The sequence below is a fragment of the Ischnura elegans genome, chromosome 4 (assembly GCF_921293095.1).
Source record: "Ischnura elegans chromosome 4, ioIscEleg1.1, whole genome shotgun sequence".
Taxonomy (NCBI): Eukaryota; Metazoa; Arthropoda; class Insecta; order Odonata; family Coenagrionidae; genus Ischnura; species Ischnura elegans.
In genome coordinates this window covers 3,054,742-3,075,688 of record NC_060249.1, presented here as the reverse complement: position 1 = coordinate 3,075,688, position 20,947 = coordinate 3,054,742, and the positions used below count along the sequence as shown (strand labels likewise).

Here is a 20,947-nt window from a genome sequence, read left to right as displayed (position 1 = left end):
CAGGTATTTGTTAAGTATTTACTATTAATTTTTGTTAGTGAATTAATGGTTTTACCACTGGAGTAAATATTGTGCCAAGGTGAGGTTAGTTAATTAACGTGCAAAAATAGTTTAATTTCTCCTGTGTCGAGGGCAATAGAAAACTGTGGTATGATAATCATCCCGAGCAACTACTTTGGGAACTATGCGGCCGACAGAGCGTCTTTTAAAAGGGTAATATACAGAGTTGGATGGAACGATTTGGTATTCAGGTGTAAAAGGCATTACATAGATGATTATTATGCAGGCAACCTAAGGAATCCTCTATCAAACGGGAATCCCGAACTTCGTTCCTCTCTTAAATGTTCGCTGCGACGCCGATACGACTACTTATGTTACGTAGATTGTAAGATGTGCCCAACGACTTATCAGGGAGAGATTCGCCATGTTTGCCTCGTACGCTAGCCTAGAGTGTTGGGGAAAATGGCGAGGAATTGGGGGAAGATGAATAAATTAACTAACAACTTCAGGCTTGACTTTGTGAAATTTATTAATATTGGATATAAAGAAAGAAAACTTTGTAAGGTTCACTATTATTTAATTATTAGCACGACCCGGGTTGGTAACATCTTTACAGGTGATATTATACGATGTAACCAACTTCGATACGAGGTTTACCTGACGATGTAACCAACTTACGAAACCCGGGTCGTGGCCATAATTAAATAATAGTGAACCTTACAAAGTTATATTTCTTTATTTCCAAGATGAATAACAGCCTCGGTGAGACTTACATGTTTGGTGGGAGTGATTCGGATTGGCCTTTTCAACGCGCAGAGGGCGTAATTGGCAAATAAACGAAGTTCGTGCTGAGCGGAGGTTGCTCGCGCTTGACGTGGGGACCGACTTTTGAAAGTGCCACGGCAAAATATGAATAAAAATGGTATTTTCCACAATGTATTTCTAACCTAACTACTGACCATGGTTTCGACATGTTATGCCCTTTTCACGCCAAAAACATTGTCGGTAATGGATTTATTTATTTAAGTGTGGAAAACACCATTTCTCGTTTATATTTTATCATAGATACATCGAATTTCCACCACGACAAGCCTGAAATGATTTCATATGACTGTAGCACCGGGCAGGACAACGGATCTAGCGTTCAATTGATCGAAGACAGGATTCGAAAGTATTGCAACGAATGAAGCGGCGCCACTTTCGCCGCAGTTTGGAAACCGAGTTTCGGTATTTTCTATTGCACCTGTGGGAGGGAAATTTGAACAGGATTCCCATCTTCCGCAATATTTTTATTAAAACATCATTAAAGGGATTTTTACGTGGGATATTTGCAATGTTTAATACCACATAAATTGTGCAGCTGACGTTAGATAATAAATAAACCTCCAGAACTTCAATTCACTTTCTCTCGTAAATTATCCGATCCGCCGAAGTATAATTACCTAAAATTATGCTACGCTGACTTTTTCGATGGTAGATAGCAAACATAACATGTATAAAAAATACCCGCCGCAATATCACAGCAAATAATGCCACTGCGTGTTAAAATTCAGTTTGATTGAGTGACACTTAGAAGACTGGTTCGTTCCCTTGCATGACCTAGGAAAGCTCGCAAGGAAACACCAATGGAATCAGTGAGTGAGTTGGTCTAGCGGTAAAGCAGATGATTTGCCGCGGGGTAAATATGGCTACGCTGGTTCGAATCTCTCCGAAATAATTTTTATTCAGATGGCTTAGAGGGATCAAGTCCGAAGTAATTACACTTTTTTTTCAATTTTTAAAAGACTCACTCTTGACGTCAACATAATCTACGCGGGTTATACAATAAAAAGGCAATACTAAATACTTTAATCGAGTAAAGTTATCCGACTAAACATATCCTCCGAGGTAATTCGCACTGAGAAAATCTTCACATCATATAGAGTAAATTTAGGAGTGGTAATACCGGAAAATAACAAAAATTCCTAAACAACACCCCAGGGAAAGCAATTATATCAAATTTAAATAAGCACTTCCAATTTAATTCGCCCACTTTCGATACTTAAGCGTAGAAAAGAAACAACCAAAACTCAACCTTCGAAATATGCCATTAACTTTGTCGAAGTATATGCCATAGCGTTCTAAACAAAAGCGCCAAAGTCGAGTGGAAATTTCAGGACTCAGATACGGTCATAGGAACGGAGGGGGGGCTTACAAAGGATATAAGCGACAGCGATGTTTTTCCTCCAGTATTTAAAACCTACAATTTCGATCGACACGATGGGAAAGATGGTGGAGTTTTTATAAAAGTGAAATCACATACATACAACGCCTCCCATGAATTAGCTGACGTTGAATTCGAAAGTGTATGGTGTACAATTAAACGACGAAATGATATTATTTACCAATTAGTAAATCGAATATCCGCATTTTCTTTGAAAGAAATCAGAATAATAATTATTCTGGGAGATTTCAATCTTCCATCCATAAATTGGAATTATAAACACTCTAAAACCGAATACCGGGGCTAGAGGAATCTGCGGGATCTTAATAAACGCACTAGCAATCTAATAGTGTCATAGGCCCACTCCTATTCCTTATGCATAGTAAGTTACGATTATTTGCAGACGACGCTGTAGTTTACAGTGAAATTCGTTCCAGCAAAGATATAGATGAACTAACGAATGACCCTGCTGCTATCCAAGCGTGGTGCAGTGCTTGTCAGTTAGAATTAAATTTGAAAAAATGCGTCGTAATGAATTTCTGGAAGAAGAATAACTCCCTACAACGTAACTATTGAATTCGGGGTACCCAATTACAGACTGTTGAATCTGTGAAATATCTAGGAGTTAGACTTAATAATGATCTATCGTGGAATAAACATATTCGAGAAATAACCGGTTAAGCTAATCGTAAAATGGGTTTTGTTAAAAGAATATTAGGAAAGTGCACCGACAAAGTGAGAGAAATTAGCTACTTTTCCCTTGTTAGACCACATTTGGAATACGCTGCCAGTGTTTGGGACCCTCACGAAAAAGGCTTAATAACAGAGTTAGAACGCGTGCAAAGAAGAGCTGCCAGGTAAGTGAAAGGTCGTTAAGATAATCTTGTTAGTCTAACTGACCTCTTAGATAAACTCGGATGGGAATCTCCGTCGGACCGTAGATTGAAAAATAGACTAAACCTTTTAGATAAATTCAAGAGCAGTGTCTTTTCTAACGAAGTTAACCATATCCTACGGACGCCAACATACTACGGAAGATCAGATCATATAAATAAAATAAGAGAGATAGATTGCAGAACAGACAGATTGCGAGTGTCATTTCTTCCACGTTCAATAAGAGATCATAACGGCAGCGATAGAACTCGTCAAAAGATTGCATGACTTGTAGTGGAGCCTACTTACCTATGTAAAACTTAATGCATGTTTCTTAATTCTATTATTATTTCTAACAGCATATAGTAGCATAATTTGTTAGTAATCGGGACGTTTTTTGGACAATGTGGTGTGCTTGTGGGAGTCCAATTGCATGCTGCATGCTGGTGATTGATGATCCCCTGCCAAACACCCTAGAGGTGGCTCGCAGGGTATTATGTAGATGTAGATGTATTGCGCCTGGAGTTTGACTCCTTTTTCGCTAGCCCGGTCGCCCACGCGTCAGTGAAACAAGTCCCCGTTCTCGTCGGCTCTTGGTGGCGTGCGAGTGAGATATGCAGGTTACCTCACGTGCCGATCTCAAAAGATTGCACCGAGCCGGCCCCATTAGATACGTGGGGCTCGTGGGTGTCTACATATTATTGGAAAGTGCCTTTAACGGAGTGAGGCAGTGACGAAGACGACAGCAGATATGTGGGGATGCCGAAGAACGCTCAAGATAAGCTAGATCGCATGTGTAAGTGACGAGGAAGTGCTGACAAAAGAGGGAAATGGAGAATTCTTTCAAAATTTCTAAGAAGAAGACGGGGCAACATAATGAGACACATAGTAAGTAAGGCATGACAGGCTAAGGAAGACCATGGATAAATTACCGAATGAAAAGTTATCAAGGACGTAAAAGATAATAAATGCTTGAATGTGAGAAGGTTCGGTGATTGGAAAGGAAGGCTGCGTCTAAACCAATCTTCACATTGTTGACTCCAGTTCATGATGGCGATTATACCGAATAGAAGGGCGATAAGAATTTTGACAGCCAATCAAGCCTAGAAACAGAGTTTGCTTGTTAATAAAAGGGTCCGTTTCCCTACTTTAAGCACACGATTTAAGTCCATTCTCCGTTTTTAAAAAATAACACGAAGATGGCAATATTCCACAGGTTTATTTTCCGTACAACGCGTTTCGACCGTTAGGTCATTGTCAAGTACAATAATGAATGGTTGGTTTTGGGGTTGTATTTATATAGGATGGGTGACAGGTGAAGGGGAAGTTGGGGAAGGGTATGTGTCATTGGGTGGAGCGCTTCGGGAATGGTATGGCCAGGAGTGGGGAATGTCCAAAAAATAGTTGCTCATTCATCAGTGAAATGCCTCCGTCTTGCACAATTTCCAATTTCTCCAAAGTGTCAAATCTTCGGCCTTTCGACTCCACGTGGACGATCTCCGGGTCAAACTAGCAAGAATGTTTTTCCTCCAGGAGATGTTTCGCCACGAGAGAGGTGGTATGTAGTGGTGGTAAACCTGTGGAATATTGCCATCTTCGTGTTATTTTTTAAAAACTTAGAATGTCATACCACTATATAACGCCTGCTTCTGTTACTTCCATTCTCCGTAGTAGTATATGGAATGCACTCAAAGAAAGAAACCTTTCTTGCAGAGCCCAGCGATTGCATAATAAGAGTCATTCGTAGCAATATTAATTAATTTTACTTTCTGGTGATTATTTTCTATCACTATTATATCTATTATCCGCATATAAAAGTGAATGAGACCATATTGCATCCACACGGTACCCGCGTCGCCGCACTCTCCGCCGCCGCCGGCCAGAACCGGAGTCCACCGCATGCTCGAAAAAACGATTTAAAATTCGGGGTTGCAAGTTGGTGCAAGGTTTTACTTTAGGTTCACAATGCAGAAGCTTCTTAGATCGACGTGGTATCAGTCACTATGCGGAATCCCGTGGCAATATCTACTTTTTCTCTACGTTTATGTAAAAAAATGGGCTAAAAACAGACTCCGCCAGTTTGTTATATATCTATGGTTATTGATGAAGCAAAACTTCAAAAACCCTTCAAATGTAAGAAAAAGAAGTGTCAATTAAGATGGTATAACAGTTTTGTCGATAAAACTATTCATGAAACCACCGCACGAGGATAAAATTGGACATTTTCAGAAAAAATCGAGGCTGGTCGTTTTTCGCTAAATTTGTTCAACTTTGACCTCACATATATTGTTAACGTGAAAACACAGGAAAGAAATAATGTGGAAAGTGACGCACAATTTAATTGAAAATATGTATGCGAATTTTCAACTTCCTAGCTCAAAAAAATCGTTTTTTAGGTTTTGGCCAGCTATTTTCGATTCTAGCCCACTGCGCGACGTTATAAAATCTGGTGAATCGAAAAGACAAGTTCACGCACTATTTCTAGATTTTAAGAAAGCTTTCGACACGGTACCTCACATCAAACTTTTGTACAAATTGCAATCATGCGGATTACATGAAACAGTTGTAAACTGGATACGCGACTTTCTCAGTGATCGTAAACAAAAAGTAGTTCTTGACGGAATTAGCTCTGATGTGTTAAAAGTTACCCCTTTTTTTCATTATATACATTAACGATCTCTGTTCCCGCATTAGCAGTAAAATACGTTAATTAGCTAACGACGCTGTCATCTATCGCGAAATTAGTGATCACTCTGACTATGAAATTCTATCATCGTACTTAAACAACGTTCATTTGTGGAGCCATGAGAGGGGTCTCGAAATTAATCTGAGCAAATTCATGACCGTACATTTCTTGCGGAATTAGTCCAACTCTAACCATGTTTATGCAGTGGATGGTATTAACATAAGGGCAACAGACGAATTGAAGTACCTGGGAGTTACGATAACCTCGAACCTCACGTAGGAAACACATATAAAGAATATTTGCTGCAGAGCCCTGAAGAAATTAGGATTCGTCAAGCGTATTGTGGGAAGATTTTCGGATAAGAAATCAAAATAAAGGTGCTATTTCGCTCTCGTCCGACCGCACCTTGAATATGCAGCGATCGTATGGGATCAGAAAGACTTAATCCGCGAACTGAATAAAATTCAAAGGAAGGCTGCGCGTTTCGTCAAAAACTGCTACGGGCGTACAGACAGTGTTACCCAGATGTTAAGCGAATTAGGCTGGAAGCCGTTGGAGACTCGGAGGCTGCGCGCTAGGCTTAGATAGCTTGAACAATTGAGAATGGTTATCTTTAAGAGCGACTCGAAGAACATAATGGTAGAGCCCCACTATATTTCCAGGTCCAATAGAAGCGATGAATTAAGGGAGATGTTTTGCCGAACGGATAGATTTGGGAATTCGTTTTTCCCCCGAACCATAAAGGACTTTAATAAACGCTAGTCCCAACTTCGTAAGAGCACTTCATTTTTTTTGCTGTAAACGGCTGGTGTCATAGCACCTCCTGCCACACTCCTTTTAGGCGGTTTGCGGGGTATTATGTAGATGTATATGAATCGGCCACATAGTGATGAGGCATGATGGCCTGATGAAAGCAACCGACAAAAGGCAAGTGGATGGGAGGTTTTGCTGAGGGAGGCCCAGAAAGCGTTACTATGGACTCATGTTTAAGAATATAAAAAAGAAGAAAGCGTAAATACGATAAGGTTACCAGACAGGAGAGCTGCGTAAAATATAGGAGTCTTCGGATTACTGACCCTTGTTGATGATTATTCAAACACGTTTTCATCCAATAAACCTATATAGGGATGTTTCTTACTATACATGACACCAGAGCCGAAATTTTGAACAAAATCTGACACCTCAAAGTATATTTTAACCTAGCGCATTGAACTGGAATCACCCGTGCAGTGAAAAGTGCATTTAAAGTAGAAATGCCGCCACAGTGATCAAAGTATAGCGGCCGCGAAAGTAGGTGACATCCGAATGAAGAAATAAAATTCAACGACATTTACCGAGTTGATAGCGAACAAAATGGTGGACAATAAGATTACGTATTGAAAAGTTATCGTATGTCTCAACACCAAACGTTTTGGTTGCAAAGGCAATACAAGTGATTGTTACATTTGAATAGAAGGACACGCAGTATTAAACGTCCTTCAAAGTCGTTAACTGGAGATCAATTTGAAGGAATGCCCTGTGACAGCCGTCATTGTAGTGTAGAAATTGCAAATAATTCAACGGTAAAGAAAGCGATTTTTTCCTAAAAACCACGGGAACTGACAATGGAAAATTTTTCTCATCATTGAAAAGATTAAAGCTCACTATTAAACTTCCAAGGCTACAACAGGTGGCGTTAAAATGCAGGCAACTGGTACTTAGCATGAGTAAATAATTTACTGTAATACTATATTAAAATGAACATTAACTTTTTTATCCTCCAGCCAATATTTTTATCGAATAAACTAATAGTTCTTCCACAGCGAAAGGCGTTTAATAATTTAATAGTGTCTACGGGAATTACTATACTTAACTACACAAAAAAATGTTGTAATTGATTGAGGGTCAATGCATTTGCTTTGAGAAAGAAAACAAATTCAGACCCAGCAATTGCAGGCACTTTCCGGAGTCGACTTTTGAAAATTACATCAGACGAGGTAAGAAGTACGATAAGTAGTGAAAGAATTACGCGAGTCGAATATTGAAAGGGAGGACAAAACACTTAGCAATAGTTGTGAAATGACCTCTGGTCTTTGCCCAGTTTGAATTGACTCCGAGAAAAAAATTCCCTCTATAACCTTAGAAAAATGGCAAAAAGTCGATTTACGCATGTCGTACCTGCAACAGCGCACTCAGAGAAGCTATTAAGTCGAGTTCTTGAAATTCTAAATAATATTTTGATGGAACCGAAACTTAAAATAAATACAAAAAATAACTATGGCGGTAGAAAGAAAGAAGAGTGGAATGTAATGTATAAACACGATTGGCCGGAATGGGATTGGAAGAAGTGACAATTCTGCTGCTTGGTTAGCATACGAGAAAACAATCCTCTATATTATTTCTACGGTATAGATACCTTTTTCTCAACTTATACGCAACCAAACTCTACAAATTAGGTACCAAAATGCACAGAATTTATCAGGGAACATGCGACGGCATATTTTACTTCCTAAATATTGCTATTGTTCCCTGAAATTGGTTTTTAAAAATTAAAAAAAAATAATCGATAAAAAAATAATCGATTCCGGCAAGACTGTCCTCATCCCAAGAATACAGTTAACGCCGTCGGATCCCACCATGCCTTTCAATTTGACTCGCAGACGATTTCCCATTAAGGTTTCCTATGCGATGACAATTAACAAGGCTCAGGGTCAGACTTTGCAAAGAGCTGGCTTATTCCTGCCTTACCCTGTATTCTTTCATGGCCAACTTTATGTAGCATTCTCTAGGGTAAGATCTTTTCAAAAATTTTTTGTTAATATTAAGGAAAACGCTAAACAAATATTGACAGAGGATAGTGTAATTACTTACAATGTTGTGTTTAAGAAGGTCCTCCGACCTCAATTTGAACATGAACATTCCCATTAAATTTGTACATAAGACCCTGCCTTTTTTTACTACATTTAAAAATTAGAAACGCGCCTATCCCTCTGTGGACCTGCATTGAAAAGACGGGGGGAAGCCCGCTGGGAGCGGTCTCATCACGCTCGTCTTCTATATTATTTCTACTGTATAGATACCTTTTTCTCAACTAATACGCAACCAAACTCTACAAATGAGGTACCAAAATGCACAGAATTTATCAGAGAACATGCAACGGCATATCTTACTTCATAAATATTGCTATTCTTTCCTAAAATTGGTTTTAAATAAAACAAATTAAAAAATAAGAATAAATAAAATATAAAACCAAAAACCGGTAAATATTCCTGACGTTAACGGCGCACAAACTGATACATTTGTTCATTTGCAACAATATCTCGCATTCTTGAAATGACTTTTATCAAAATGCGGCTGATTCCACATTCAAGTCTCCCGTTGATACGTAAGTATGAGTCATCATGTGCGTTTAACAGAGGATAATGTAATTACTTCCAATGTTGTGTTTAAAGAGGCCCTCTGACCTCAATTTGTACATGAACATTCGAATTTAATTTGTACATAAGACCCTGCCTTTTTTTCTACATTTTAAAATTAGAAACGCGCCTATCCCTCCGTGGACCTGCATTGAAAAGAGCGGGGGAAGCCAGCTGGGAGCGGGCACATCACGCTCGTACAACCATTTCCTCTTGGCCAAAAGAAGAATGGCGCAAGCCAAGAAAAGCTTTCGTTTAAAGGAAAGCATCCGAATAAATATCAGCATTATTTTTCAGGAATAGGAGGAATTCCAGATAAGTTATGTATGGTGAGAGCTGACAGACGAATGTTCGATGCGGACACAAAGGAAGAATGAAAAAAGCTACAGAGATTAAACGACAACCAGGTGTACCGACAGGAAACTAATTGTACTAGTACCAAATGAAGTTCATGCAAAAGAAAACATTAAAAATTGAAATAAGAACGCAAAGCTCTTCGGGTACCACTTAGGCAACACAACTTCGTATAGATTAATGTATAGGGAAAATGTCTTGGCAAAAGACAAGGATGATGACCGAGAGCTTCATATCTAGAAGTATTGGCGAAGGAAATAGGAGGCATTGGTTATTTAGATGATACGCGCGCAAGTCTGCAGCAAGGATCTACCAATTTCACGGCGTCCTTCACTTACTTTAGAAATAAAAGTACTCGCAGGACATGAACGAATAAGTTCAGAGAGTTTGCAAAGATGAAAGCAAGAGTTATATCAAACGTTCATGGCACTGCAAAGAGAGGACCCCATTCAAGGATGATACAGAGTTCCAGTAAATTTCCAAAAGAGTGGACTTTAATGATTATTTCATCAGGTTAAAATAATACAGAAAAATAGGCGGTGACTCAATAATAAGTAACGTAGGCAAAAAAAATTGGGGAGTCCCGTAGCAGCTAATCCGGTACCCCTAAAAAATAACAGCAGCGACACGAAAAAGGTAAAACATTCCACGAAAGCCAGACACAAAAAAAGACTAATGCAAATAATCTTAGAATATTGCTGCCATGCACGAATCGAGAGCACAAAATGCATGAAGGCAAAATTGTGAAATACTTCCGCAGAAAAGTTCGGCTACTAAAACGTTGTAAAGGTTTAAATAAGTACACCCGTCAAGCGCATTCAGAAGACTCTGTTATTCACAATGAATACTCTAGTTGTTGCAAATACGTTGTTGTAGCAACTAAGAGGTCTAGTATTGAACGTTGAACAAGCAAATTATGCAAGGAAAATTTTGAAAAAAAAGTCACTTCCATCTTGATATCTGAATCAGAATAACCTATATGCACCCATTTCCATACACCATATGACATTTCCCCATGCATTTGATATTTTTAGGAATTCTATTCACGGAGTACATCGCCAGAGAGACAAAAAGACTAACGCTAATAACCTTATTCATGTAAAAAAATGTTTCAACGTCATTTGAAGGCAGAGGATTAGCGTAAAAATGGCAACGTTTTGGCATATAACATAATAAAAGGATAAACCATATGGATAAAATGAAATTGGCTTACCATTTATTCCGAAGGACCTCTCTCCGGTGTATAAGAATTTCAAGAAATTTAACTCCTTCAACAGATGCACCACTGCTTTTGCACGCACTCGTATAGCTGGAAATAATTTAAAAAAGCATATTAGAATAAGGCTGATATACTACCCGAGAGTGCAAAATACATGAAAGCCACGCTATTATTGTAGACAAAAATCAGGCCACTACGAAGTCGTAAACGTTGACAAATGAAATAAGTTAAATAAAGGATAATTATTCCACTAATTTATTCAATCGCGTATCCTATTTTTTGTAAAGTTCGTGAAATTCGACAGCCAAGAAATGAAAATCTCCATTGAAAGGCATTTGTCGGTTGAATCCAGAAGACATTCTCGAATAATTGGGGTTAAGTTACAATTGAGTCAAAGTCATGGTTATTTATCGACAACACAAATGAAAGGCACCAATTACAACTCTCAAAACGAAATATGAAGATATAAGTCCAGTAAGTTATCGGCATAATACCATGACACTGATAATATCGGCGGTAAAATACCACAATCTTACAATAACCAATTATCTAACAATAAGTGACGAGACACCGAAAACTCTTTCCGAAAAGAACTTTCTTGAGGGAAGAGCAAAGAAGACGTGAAAACTCAATCACAATCGCAATCAGCCAACGTTGGGGGACAAATCATTGCGCGTTAGCTATTCTCAAAACCCTTAAGAAATCACTAGAGTAGTACGAATCAACGACCTTGAGGAAATCACTTCGTCAGAGATTTATGAATTCTCTAAATCAGGTCTACTTAATCAGAATCCGCCTTCAAGACGATACGATCACAACATAACCAATGGATCGTCAAAAGGAGCAATTTCACCATCATATGATATGCAGGTAACATCAGTGAATCTAGATAAGTCTACTTATCTTAATGCATGATGAACAATTTTGGCGTATCTCGCTACGCAATGGTAATCGGAGCCGTCATCGCGAATTCGCGTAGCAGTAAAGGAATAAAATATATCCACACTATCCACGAAATCATTGGCAGGAACAAAATATCCACACAAATCACGGGTGAAGATATCAGGGGAACACACTATTTAAACCTTGAGGTTATTTTCAGAGGGAAGAATACGATTGTTGGCGGAACAAATTTTAATAGAGATTATATTTCACGAATTATTATCGACATGTATTGATATCTAAAAAACTAAAATGAAACAGCAATGGCGTAGGCATGGAAGGGGGAGCAGATAAACATGGCTCACTTACTTACTTCTTCACTCCAAGACGGTCGCCGCTATACTGAGAAAGATCGCAGGTCCCGAGCGTGAATAGACACGTGATCGAATAATGGCTCTGACGTCATGAAAAAATACTTCCTGTAAATTTCGTAAAATCGACGAAAAAATAATTTAGCCTCAAATAAATGAGCGTGATAGCATAGAAATTAATTTTAAAATGCAATAATCAATATCACTTCATTTAATATAATTTAATTTTTCAAATACTTGTTTCAAAAGGCCTACCATTTTCGAAAATCGATAGTCATTTGTTTTCCTGTCATTTCGTACTCTTTCGGGACCCTTTTGACTCGCCGACGGGCTTCACTGCTCTATTCAACCACGTGCCGTTGCATCCCATTGTTAATCCGCCCCACCCCCAAACTCAACCGTCACCTGACAGTGATTCATTCCCTCGTGCCATTTCAAACAACTAAGTTGCGACCACCGCCCACCAATTCCGATGTCTCGCCCAACTGATACACAGACGCATTGACGTGTCTACTTGGTGCACGCATTAGGGTGTACATCATCGAGTACATTAGGGGATAGCGAGGGAAGATGACAAGGGACGAACAGCGGTTTTCTGGGACGAATTTCGCGAGACCGTTCGTGTTCATCAGGTAAGTGATAAATGTTGTTGGTGAGGATTTTCTTTCCCATCGTATTGTGCGTCCCGTGAATTTATAGAATTGGACTGACGGCTGTTGGAAATTTTCCGTCAAAATACGAAAACAAAACGGTCGATTTTTGATGCAAATTTATTACTGTGCAATCCGTGTAGTGGCGATGAGTGTAAAAACTGATATTCCTTTGAACTTAAGGATTCCCCGAAAGATCCTCAAGAATACAAAGAAACGTCGGTCACATAAGAGCATTTTTCACAAAACGTTTCCATCGAAGTGTTGATGGGCAATTATGCGAAGGTAACAACGCTGTGGCTGCTTTATTGCTGATAGAGAACGCGAGAAAGGAATGAGATGAATATTGGTTCGGATGTAAGTGTGAAGCAGAAATTCACGGGAGTGATAACGTGAGTATTGAAGTCCTTTGCATTTAGTGCCTCCATCATCATGTTAGTAGCGAAGGGAATTGTGAGGATTGGCTTGAGTCAGCTCTAAATTCCGCTATCCTATCAGCTATCCTTTCCATTTGTAAGTGCCTCAATATTATCATTCGCCTTGAGACATTTTGTGAGTCATTACCCCGATTATGTTTTTGTAAACACCTTCCAATTTAGTTCTACGCCCCACCACGAATTTTAATGTCGCACTTTGCGCCGTCACCTTGCTGAGCACCCCTGATCAATATTCACTGAACTTATCGGGTTGCATTGCATGAATTATCAGCCTTTTTATTCACTGTTCTCTAACATAAAATTTTTACGAGAATTCCTTCAATTTCTTGTGCTATCTCTGTATGTTTTCAGCAAAATTCAATTAACAAACAAAATATGCAGTCATTCACAGAAATTTGCTGGTGCCATTTGGTTATTTTGTCCTAACAAGAAATATAAATTTAGTAATCAATTAATTCCAAAGAATTGACGTAGACAACGATAACATTTAACATTTCTTCCATCCTATGGATTCTCTAAATGATACTCAGGGTTACTTACTTCCAAATACCTTTCTAATATCGTACTCTTTTGCGTAACTTCCAGGAATGTCCACATAAGCGTTTTGCTGTCCATTGATCCTAAGGTTCGTCGGGGATGATGCCACGTGTCATGAGAAATGACGCAAAAGAAGATTTGGTGCCGACTCCTGATATGAGCGCGCCTGTGGAACAGAAGTTCCCGGGAATAATCATGTCAAGGTGAGTGTGAGTATTAATTTTCACATGCATTCCAGTGAAATTGCAATTAATTCAGGAGTACCTAACAACCCTTTCCCTCGCTCTGCATCCGGTCATCCTCACACAAATGACGAGTATATGCTCCAAAAACAGATGACACTCACCTCCAACCTCCCTCACCTTTAAGTGTACTTCAATAGGCCGACTATTTCTCACAAGAGACACTCTACGCACAATGCAAGTTATATTTTTTAGCTATATATCACATCACCCAGGAATTCATCGGGACCCCTATCTAATTCATCTTATAATCATTAATCTGAATGTGATGACGGAGAAATCGGGTAATTTTGTATGAACATGTCTGAGGAATGCATCCGTTAGGGGAGAGAATTTATCTAGGAATAAATTCTATAAACGGCTATTTCCCATATAAAATCGTTTCCGGCTTAATTTTGCGGAGCCTTGCTATATCCGTGATTAAAACATAAATGGTACTTTCCACACTATTTAACACTTAATGACCTATCATGGTTTCGACACTTTGTGTCATTATCAAGACACAAAGTGTCGAAACCATGGTCGGTCGGTCGTTAAGTGTTAAATTAAATAGTGTGGAAATTACCACTTTTGTTTCAATCATGGCTATATCCCTCGCTAACTTTCTCCATGTCCCATAATAATACCGTGTCAATGCTTGCTAATTCTAATAAGGCTGGCGTTCCAATGTTGACCTCAACTTTTGGTAATTGCGCGTAGTGACCCTAACGTGGAGAACTCTTGTTTACATCGTAAGAAAAATACCGAATGATAAATTTGTTTGGCATTTGTCCTCCGCCGTTGCAATCCATGGAAAATGAGCAAAAGCAAACAAACACAACGGTCTTCTTCCTTCCACGGCCTTCACTTCTCCTTGTATTCATGAGGAACCGTTCGACCCCCCCGCCCCCCACCTCCAAGTTGTGGACTCGAACGGAACTCCCTCCCTCCCTCACGCCTACCTCAACCGACGACCGCAACTTTGAATGGATGACCTAGTCTTCGCCTAAAAATCCCCAATCTCTCGTTTATTTCCATCTGATTCCATTCTTCCATGAAACAGTTCAAATTGGCTGATGTGAATTGTTTCGGGACCAAGTCCGCATTATCAAAAAGTCTGTATTTTAGTATATTATCCGAAGAGGTCGTTCGAGGCATAGAATATGAAAAGATTTGATAAAAAATTCGATTCACTATGGCAATGTACGTATAAAGTACGTTACTTATTTCGTTCTATTTGAACTAAATATGTATTACTAAAAACGAATGTCTTTACTCTGTGGTAACTTTATCTTTTTTTTCGTTGGAAAAGTATCCCCAGTATCAACTGTCTAGTGTTTTGACATTCTGGTTATTGATGCCCTACTGTGCTTCATATTCCCATCAAATATCCTCCAAATTTGATTGGGAAGAGTGGAAAGGTACGAAATTAGACAGCAAAATAGGTCAATTTCTGTATTTCAGACTTCTAAGGTTGTTACATATACAATATGTTATGGTTAGGTATGTAATCAACAATATAAACCTGATTAGGATGTTTACGGCTTCCAGCTACTCACTACAGGGGCTGTCTATAATCGATTTGTGTACATCATAGGCATCAATATTCATTAGATAACATGAAATTATCACACAGAGTTTTATTTAAACTTTAATTTCCTTTCGTGCATGTCAATTTTATTCGCTTCACCCTGTCTTTCGCCAAATACGAATCCGGATTTTCAACATCCGTATTAATGAAGCTCTGCTGTATTGCAATACTAAAGACTTGTTCACCAAATATTTGAATCACTTGATTAATTCTGATGAGAACATTCGATCGTATATTTTTTCAATCACAGAAAAAAAACATATTCAATCGTGAAATTGGTGTTACTGAAGGACTAAAGATTTTTCGCGTTAGGCTAAGCCTTTTGGTGTCTCTACGTAGACACAACTACTAACCATGCTAATTTCAAGAGAAATTTGAGATATCATTAACTAATAATTATCCTAAGTGAATGTATGCATTTTCAAGTTGTATTGAACCAGCAGACCCTATTTCAGAATCCCATTCCATATTTATTTAAATGTGGGATGGACCAGGATATCAAATGCAAACTATCCCGAGAAAACCTGTCTCAACCGGTAACCCTAACCACTACCACTAATGCAGTCCGGAAAAGTCTCTTTCAATTTGTGGACCTCCGCTAAACATATATTCAAACCGACCCCTATGTTGTTGCAATGCTAAGGTCGTACAATGAAGAAAACCCTTCTGTTTTTGCTATAATTTCCATGGATGGCATTGGCGAATGCCAAAACAAATTTAAATTTCGATTATTTCCTTCCATTGTACACCAGAGCACTCTAGGTTGTGTCTCATGAATCACCAAAAGCCGAGGTCGAATTTGAACCAATCCCCAACCCTATTAGGGGACCATTTCGCTTCTTCGCATGCAAGACACCGAAACTAAAATCATCGTGGTTTTAATGATTTCAGTTCTTTCATTTTTTTTAAATATATCATCAATTCCTTCAAAGAGCATTCGAGTAGAATATGCTAAGAAGTATTACTTTTCTGAACAATTCTGCGTATTGAAGCGGGCATTGAGTTCTAACTACATCTTCTCTTATAGTAATCCACCAATTACTTATTTAAAACTGTTCAAAGGGAACAGAAATAGATATTGATTGAGTGCACTCCTGTGACTACTATTCGCATGCTCTCATTTCACGTTTCGCCGCTATTTCTTCGTGGGTATTAGCGATGAATTGCTTGGCTTAGTATGCCGTGGAAAGAGAAATATTGACGAAAGCGCAGATACCGTTTTACACAATGCACCTAATTGAACGACCGGATGCATCTGCACTTGAAAATATATCCAGTAAATCCGTTAAACGTATGACCGCACACGCAAATGCATGACATCAAGGTAACAGAATAGCTCCGCTCTAATTATAAAATGATCACAAGACCGATTGAGCAAAACACTGCTTTCAGATGTACACTAGGGTGGGCCGAAAAAAGGCTTTTTTTCCTGATCAAATTTGCCCTGTGCGGGAAAGTTGCGAAATGATATAAGGATCTCGCACGCAAAATTTTTTTCAAATCGGATAATATTAACCACTGCCGCCCGAGCTCTAAAGTTTAAAATTTTGCGAAAAATCAGGCGGATTTCAGAATCAAACGGCTATGAAGACGAATTTTATGAAAATATGGGATAATGAATAATATCAAAGAGTGGATACACGTTTATAGTTTATTAGAATGAAATTTGAAGTATTTTTGACGAAATCTGTGGTTAAAAAAATGTCTATGAATTAACAACAAAATTAGAATATAGACCACCCGCACAACACAACTCATTTTTGCCTACATTTCTAAAACTCCACTTTGGGGGCTAAATTGCGGGTAAAATAATACTTATTTCGATTGAATTTCATTTCTTATCAAATAAGTCATCATATGGTAGCAAATAATTCGACCACGTTTTAATAAATTCGCTGTTTTGTCTCCGCGTCAGTCCTTCAGGGAAAAATCTAGTGATTCAAATGTAACCCCTAATATCGATTTGATATCGACTTAAAATATTCGCTAGAGCTCAGGACCAGAATAAAATGCATTTCTACGATATTTATAATTCTACAGGGGGAGTAAGAACCGCCATGCTTGACAATAAGCATTGCTATTAATCGCTCAGCTACAGCATCAATTTTAATGAGTAAATTCTTCGTGACTACAACAGGTGCCCTGTGGAGAAATGAATTACGTGCCTGGTTTCGGAAAGGAGGTTTGAAACAAAGGCAGGGTTGTAACCCTTACCTAGTAAGTTTTTCACGCGTTGGTTTTACAAGTCGTCCGTTGCTTTAGGCTTTCCTATTTGGGACTATTTACATAGACGTTTTTGGTAGCCTAATAGGCTCACTTTTATAAAATAAAATTGAGAAAATAATATTATAGTAAATAATAAGGTCAATGTAAAACCACTTTTTCATTTAAATCAAAAAATGAAGAAAAAAGTAAAATAGTAATAGCAAAACCCACGTTTCTGTTCGAATGAATCATGAACAATGAAGCATGTATTGGCCTAATGTCCCACGCTTACATGTCCCACGTAACAGATATAAGACACATTTGTTCAAAAACAAACGCGTGGTGCGCATTCCCTTAACATTAGAAATTGGAGTGGTATATATTCATCATAATATATTTGAGATTTTAGTTGTTGTATGAATATAGAGAGAGAAAGAGTTTGACTTAGGTACGATGCTGAGATTTATGGCCGAGGCTCATTTTCTTCTTCTTAGTTAAAAAAACGTGGGCTTTTTAACTATTTTTTAATTTTTGAAACACACAATCCTCTATCCTACCACTGAGAAGTAAGCTGTCGCAGCGGCTCAAAAGCCGAGATATTATACTGCACTCATCATCATCATCATTAGTAGGCCGGCCCTTATTTTTCAGAATTGCGAAAAGTTATGTTTTCCTGGTCTCAAAATGATCCAAATGAGGTCTATATTCACGTGTTAAAATTTGGTTACTTTAAAATAACGGCAACCCGTGCCCCAAGGGCCCTAAGTACTAAGGACCCTCAATTGAGTTTTTTGGGGTCACAAAGTGCTATTCCTATGTAAAACGTAAAAGTAAAGGTCTTTAGGGCCAATTTTCTGTTTGTTTTGATCTATCTCTAAGCGTTTAGGAGATATCGTCCGTCGTAATGTAATCCCCCCAGGGCGCCTCCCCGCACCGCGGCAACGCTGAGGTACGGCACGCACCACTTACTACAGACTTCCCCTCAACCCCCTCCCCTCCCTCGGAAAAGACTTTGCTCCTGATGACAAGATTTACATGCTAGTGGTGCAGTATTGAATAGGTTGTTCCTCTGGTATCATGATTAATGTTGTTAAAGCCTATAATGTCAATTTTAACCCTTCAACGCCGTCCTATGTACTAGGTACCGACCCCTTAAACCTTGATTTTTTGCCGCCATACGGCTGCGAACCATTCCAGCAGGCTTTGTTCCAAAGTGCTCTGTTATGCACAAAATATTATAAGCATGTGATACAATTGTGTCTATGAATTATAAAGGAATGAAGGGAATGAGCTCCAATAGTAGATACACATATTCAAGGAAGACGAAACGAGATAGTCAGTTCACGGATGCAGATCACTGTAGAGAGATAGTTCTGGTGTATAGTGTGCAAGGGATAGAAGGTGCTAAGTTTTTTAGGATGTAAGGAGAAAAGTGGTGAAATAAATACTTTATCATGAACGTGATGTTCATTTTAAGAATAGACCAACAAGGAAAGAGTGTAATCAAGACTAAATCCAGGCATTGAACTGGCAGGAAAAGAAAGTGAAGAAATACTCGACTCAAATTTACCTACAGTGAGAGAAGTACTGTGTGTTTTCTCTATCACCTAATGGGTTCGAAATTTGTAAGACTTAGTGCGAGAAAAACCGTGAGAAATGCGTCTCATCCATGGTACAAAACTAGAATTCCTGTTATTACGGTAAATAAGGCGATTTAAAAGTTAGAAAAATGACGCAAAGAATGGATGAACGTGCAACGACATAAAGAGACCGCGAACTACAGTAGAGATGAAGAGAAGAGAATCTTTCGTAAGAAAACTTGATGACTTGTTTGAAATTGCAAGGAGCGGTACCATTGAATTTTTGACGCACGACGGGGAAAGTGCAGTTAATGTCTCGGATAAATGTGCTTGGGCTGAAGAAATAAGCTCTTACGCAAATAAAGAGAGGAGAACGAAATGTAGTTAGTGGTGGAATAGATTTCAATATATTCAAGAAGAAAGTAAAAGGTGTGGTTCTCCGCTCCTAACAGTGTCAGAAGAATAAGAAATACAATGAAAATGTATTTTATTTTGGTTAATGTACCGAAATTCATGGAGAGAGTGAAAATAAATTGATCTCTTGGATTGGAAGTATTGTTATTGCAATTAAATTCTTTCTAAGGTAAGCAAATTTCTTCAGAGGCTAGATCTTGCCAGTGTGAGCAAAGTCTTTGCCGAGGGAGGGGAGGGGGTGGAGGGGAAGTCTATAGTAAGTGGTGCGGGCCGTACCTCAGCGGTGCCGCGGTGCGGGGAGGCGCCCTGGGGGTTTACATTACGACGGACGATATCTCCTAAACGCTTAGAGATAGATCAAAACAAACAGAAAATTGGCCCTGAAGGGCTTTACTTTTACGTTTTAAATAGAAATAGCACTTTTTCGGCCCCAAAAAACTCAATTGAGGGTCCTTAGTACTTAGGGCCCTAGGGGCACGGGTTGCCGTTATTTTAAAGTAACCAAATTTTAACACGTGAATATGAACACCGTTTGGATCATTTTGAGACCAGGAAAACATAACTTTTCGCAATTCTGAAAAATAAGGGCCGGCCTAATCATTTGTCAACAATCCTAAGATTGATTTGATGCAGCTCTCCATTTCTCTCTCCTATCCGCTAATCTCTTCATAGCTGCATATTTATTCTCTTTTACATCCTTTATAACCTGTCCTATATAACTCATTCGGGGCCGTCCCTTGCCCTTTTTCCCTTCCACTTGTCCCTCTACGATTGTCTTCATCAGACCATCGTGCCTCAAAATGTGGCCAACTAAGTTGTCCCTTCTTCTGCTTAATGTTTCTAGGAGGCTTCTCTTTTCTCCTACTCTCCTTAGCACTTCCTGGTTACTCACACAGTCAGTCCATTTTATCTTCATCATTCTTCGGTAGCACCACATTTCGAATTCTTCCAATCTTGACTTCTCTGCTGCTGTCAACGTCCAAGCCTCGCTTCCATAGAGAAACATACTCCATATGTAGCATCTGATGAATTGTTTCCTTACTTCTATGCTGGTATTTTCAGCTGTAAGAAGATTCTTCTTTTTGTAGAAAGCCCTCTTCGCCTGCGCTATTCTACTGTGTATTTCTTTCTTGCTCTGTCCATCGCTGGTAATTCGGCTTCCCAGGTAAGAGAACTCGTTCACCTCTTCAAGCTTATGCTGTCCTAGGTTGATGTTTGTTTTAGCCTCCTCTCTTTTGCTGCAAACTAATATCTTAGTCTTCTTTTTGTTGATTTTCAGCTGATATCTAGCCATTTTCCTTTCCATGTTTGTCAACGTCTTCTTCAAAT

At 38.8% G+C, this 20,947-nt stretch overlaps 1 long non-coding RNA gene across 2 annotated transcripts in view; it reads right to left on the bottom strand.

Annotated features, from left to right (window-relative positions):
* LOC124158276 overlaps window positions 1-10,816 on the bottom strand; it is a 34,418-nt gene extending 23,602 nt beyond the window's left edge. For both annotated transcript variants that reach the window (XR_006864743.1, XR_006864744.1), the window contains exon 1: window positions 10,725-10,816. This is a non-coding gene — a long non-coding RNA (uncharacterized LOC124158276). The remainder of the gene's footprint in view (window positions 1-10,724) is intronic.
* Window positions 10,817-20,947: the final 10,131 nt, after the last annotated feature.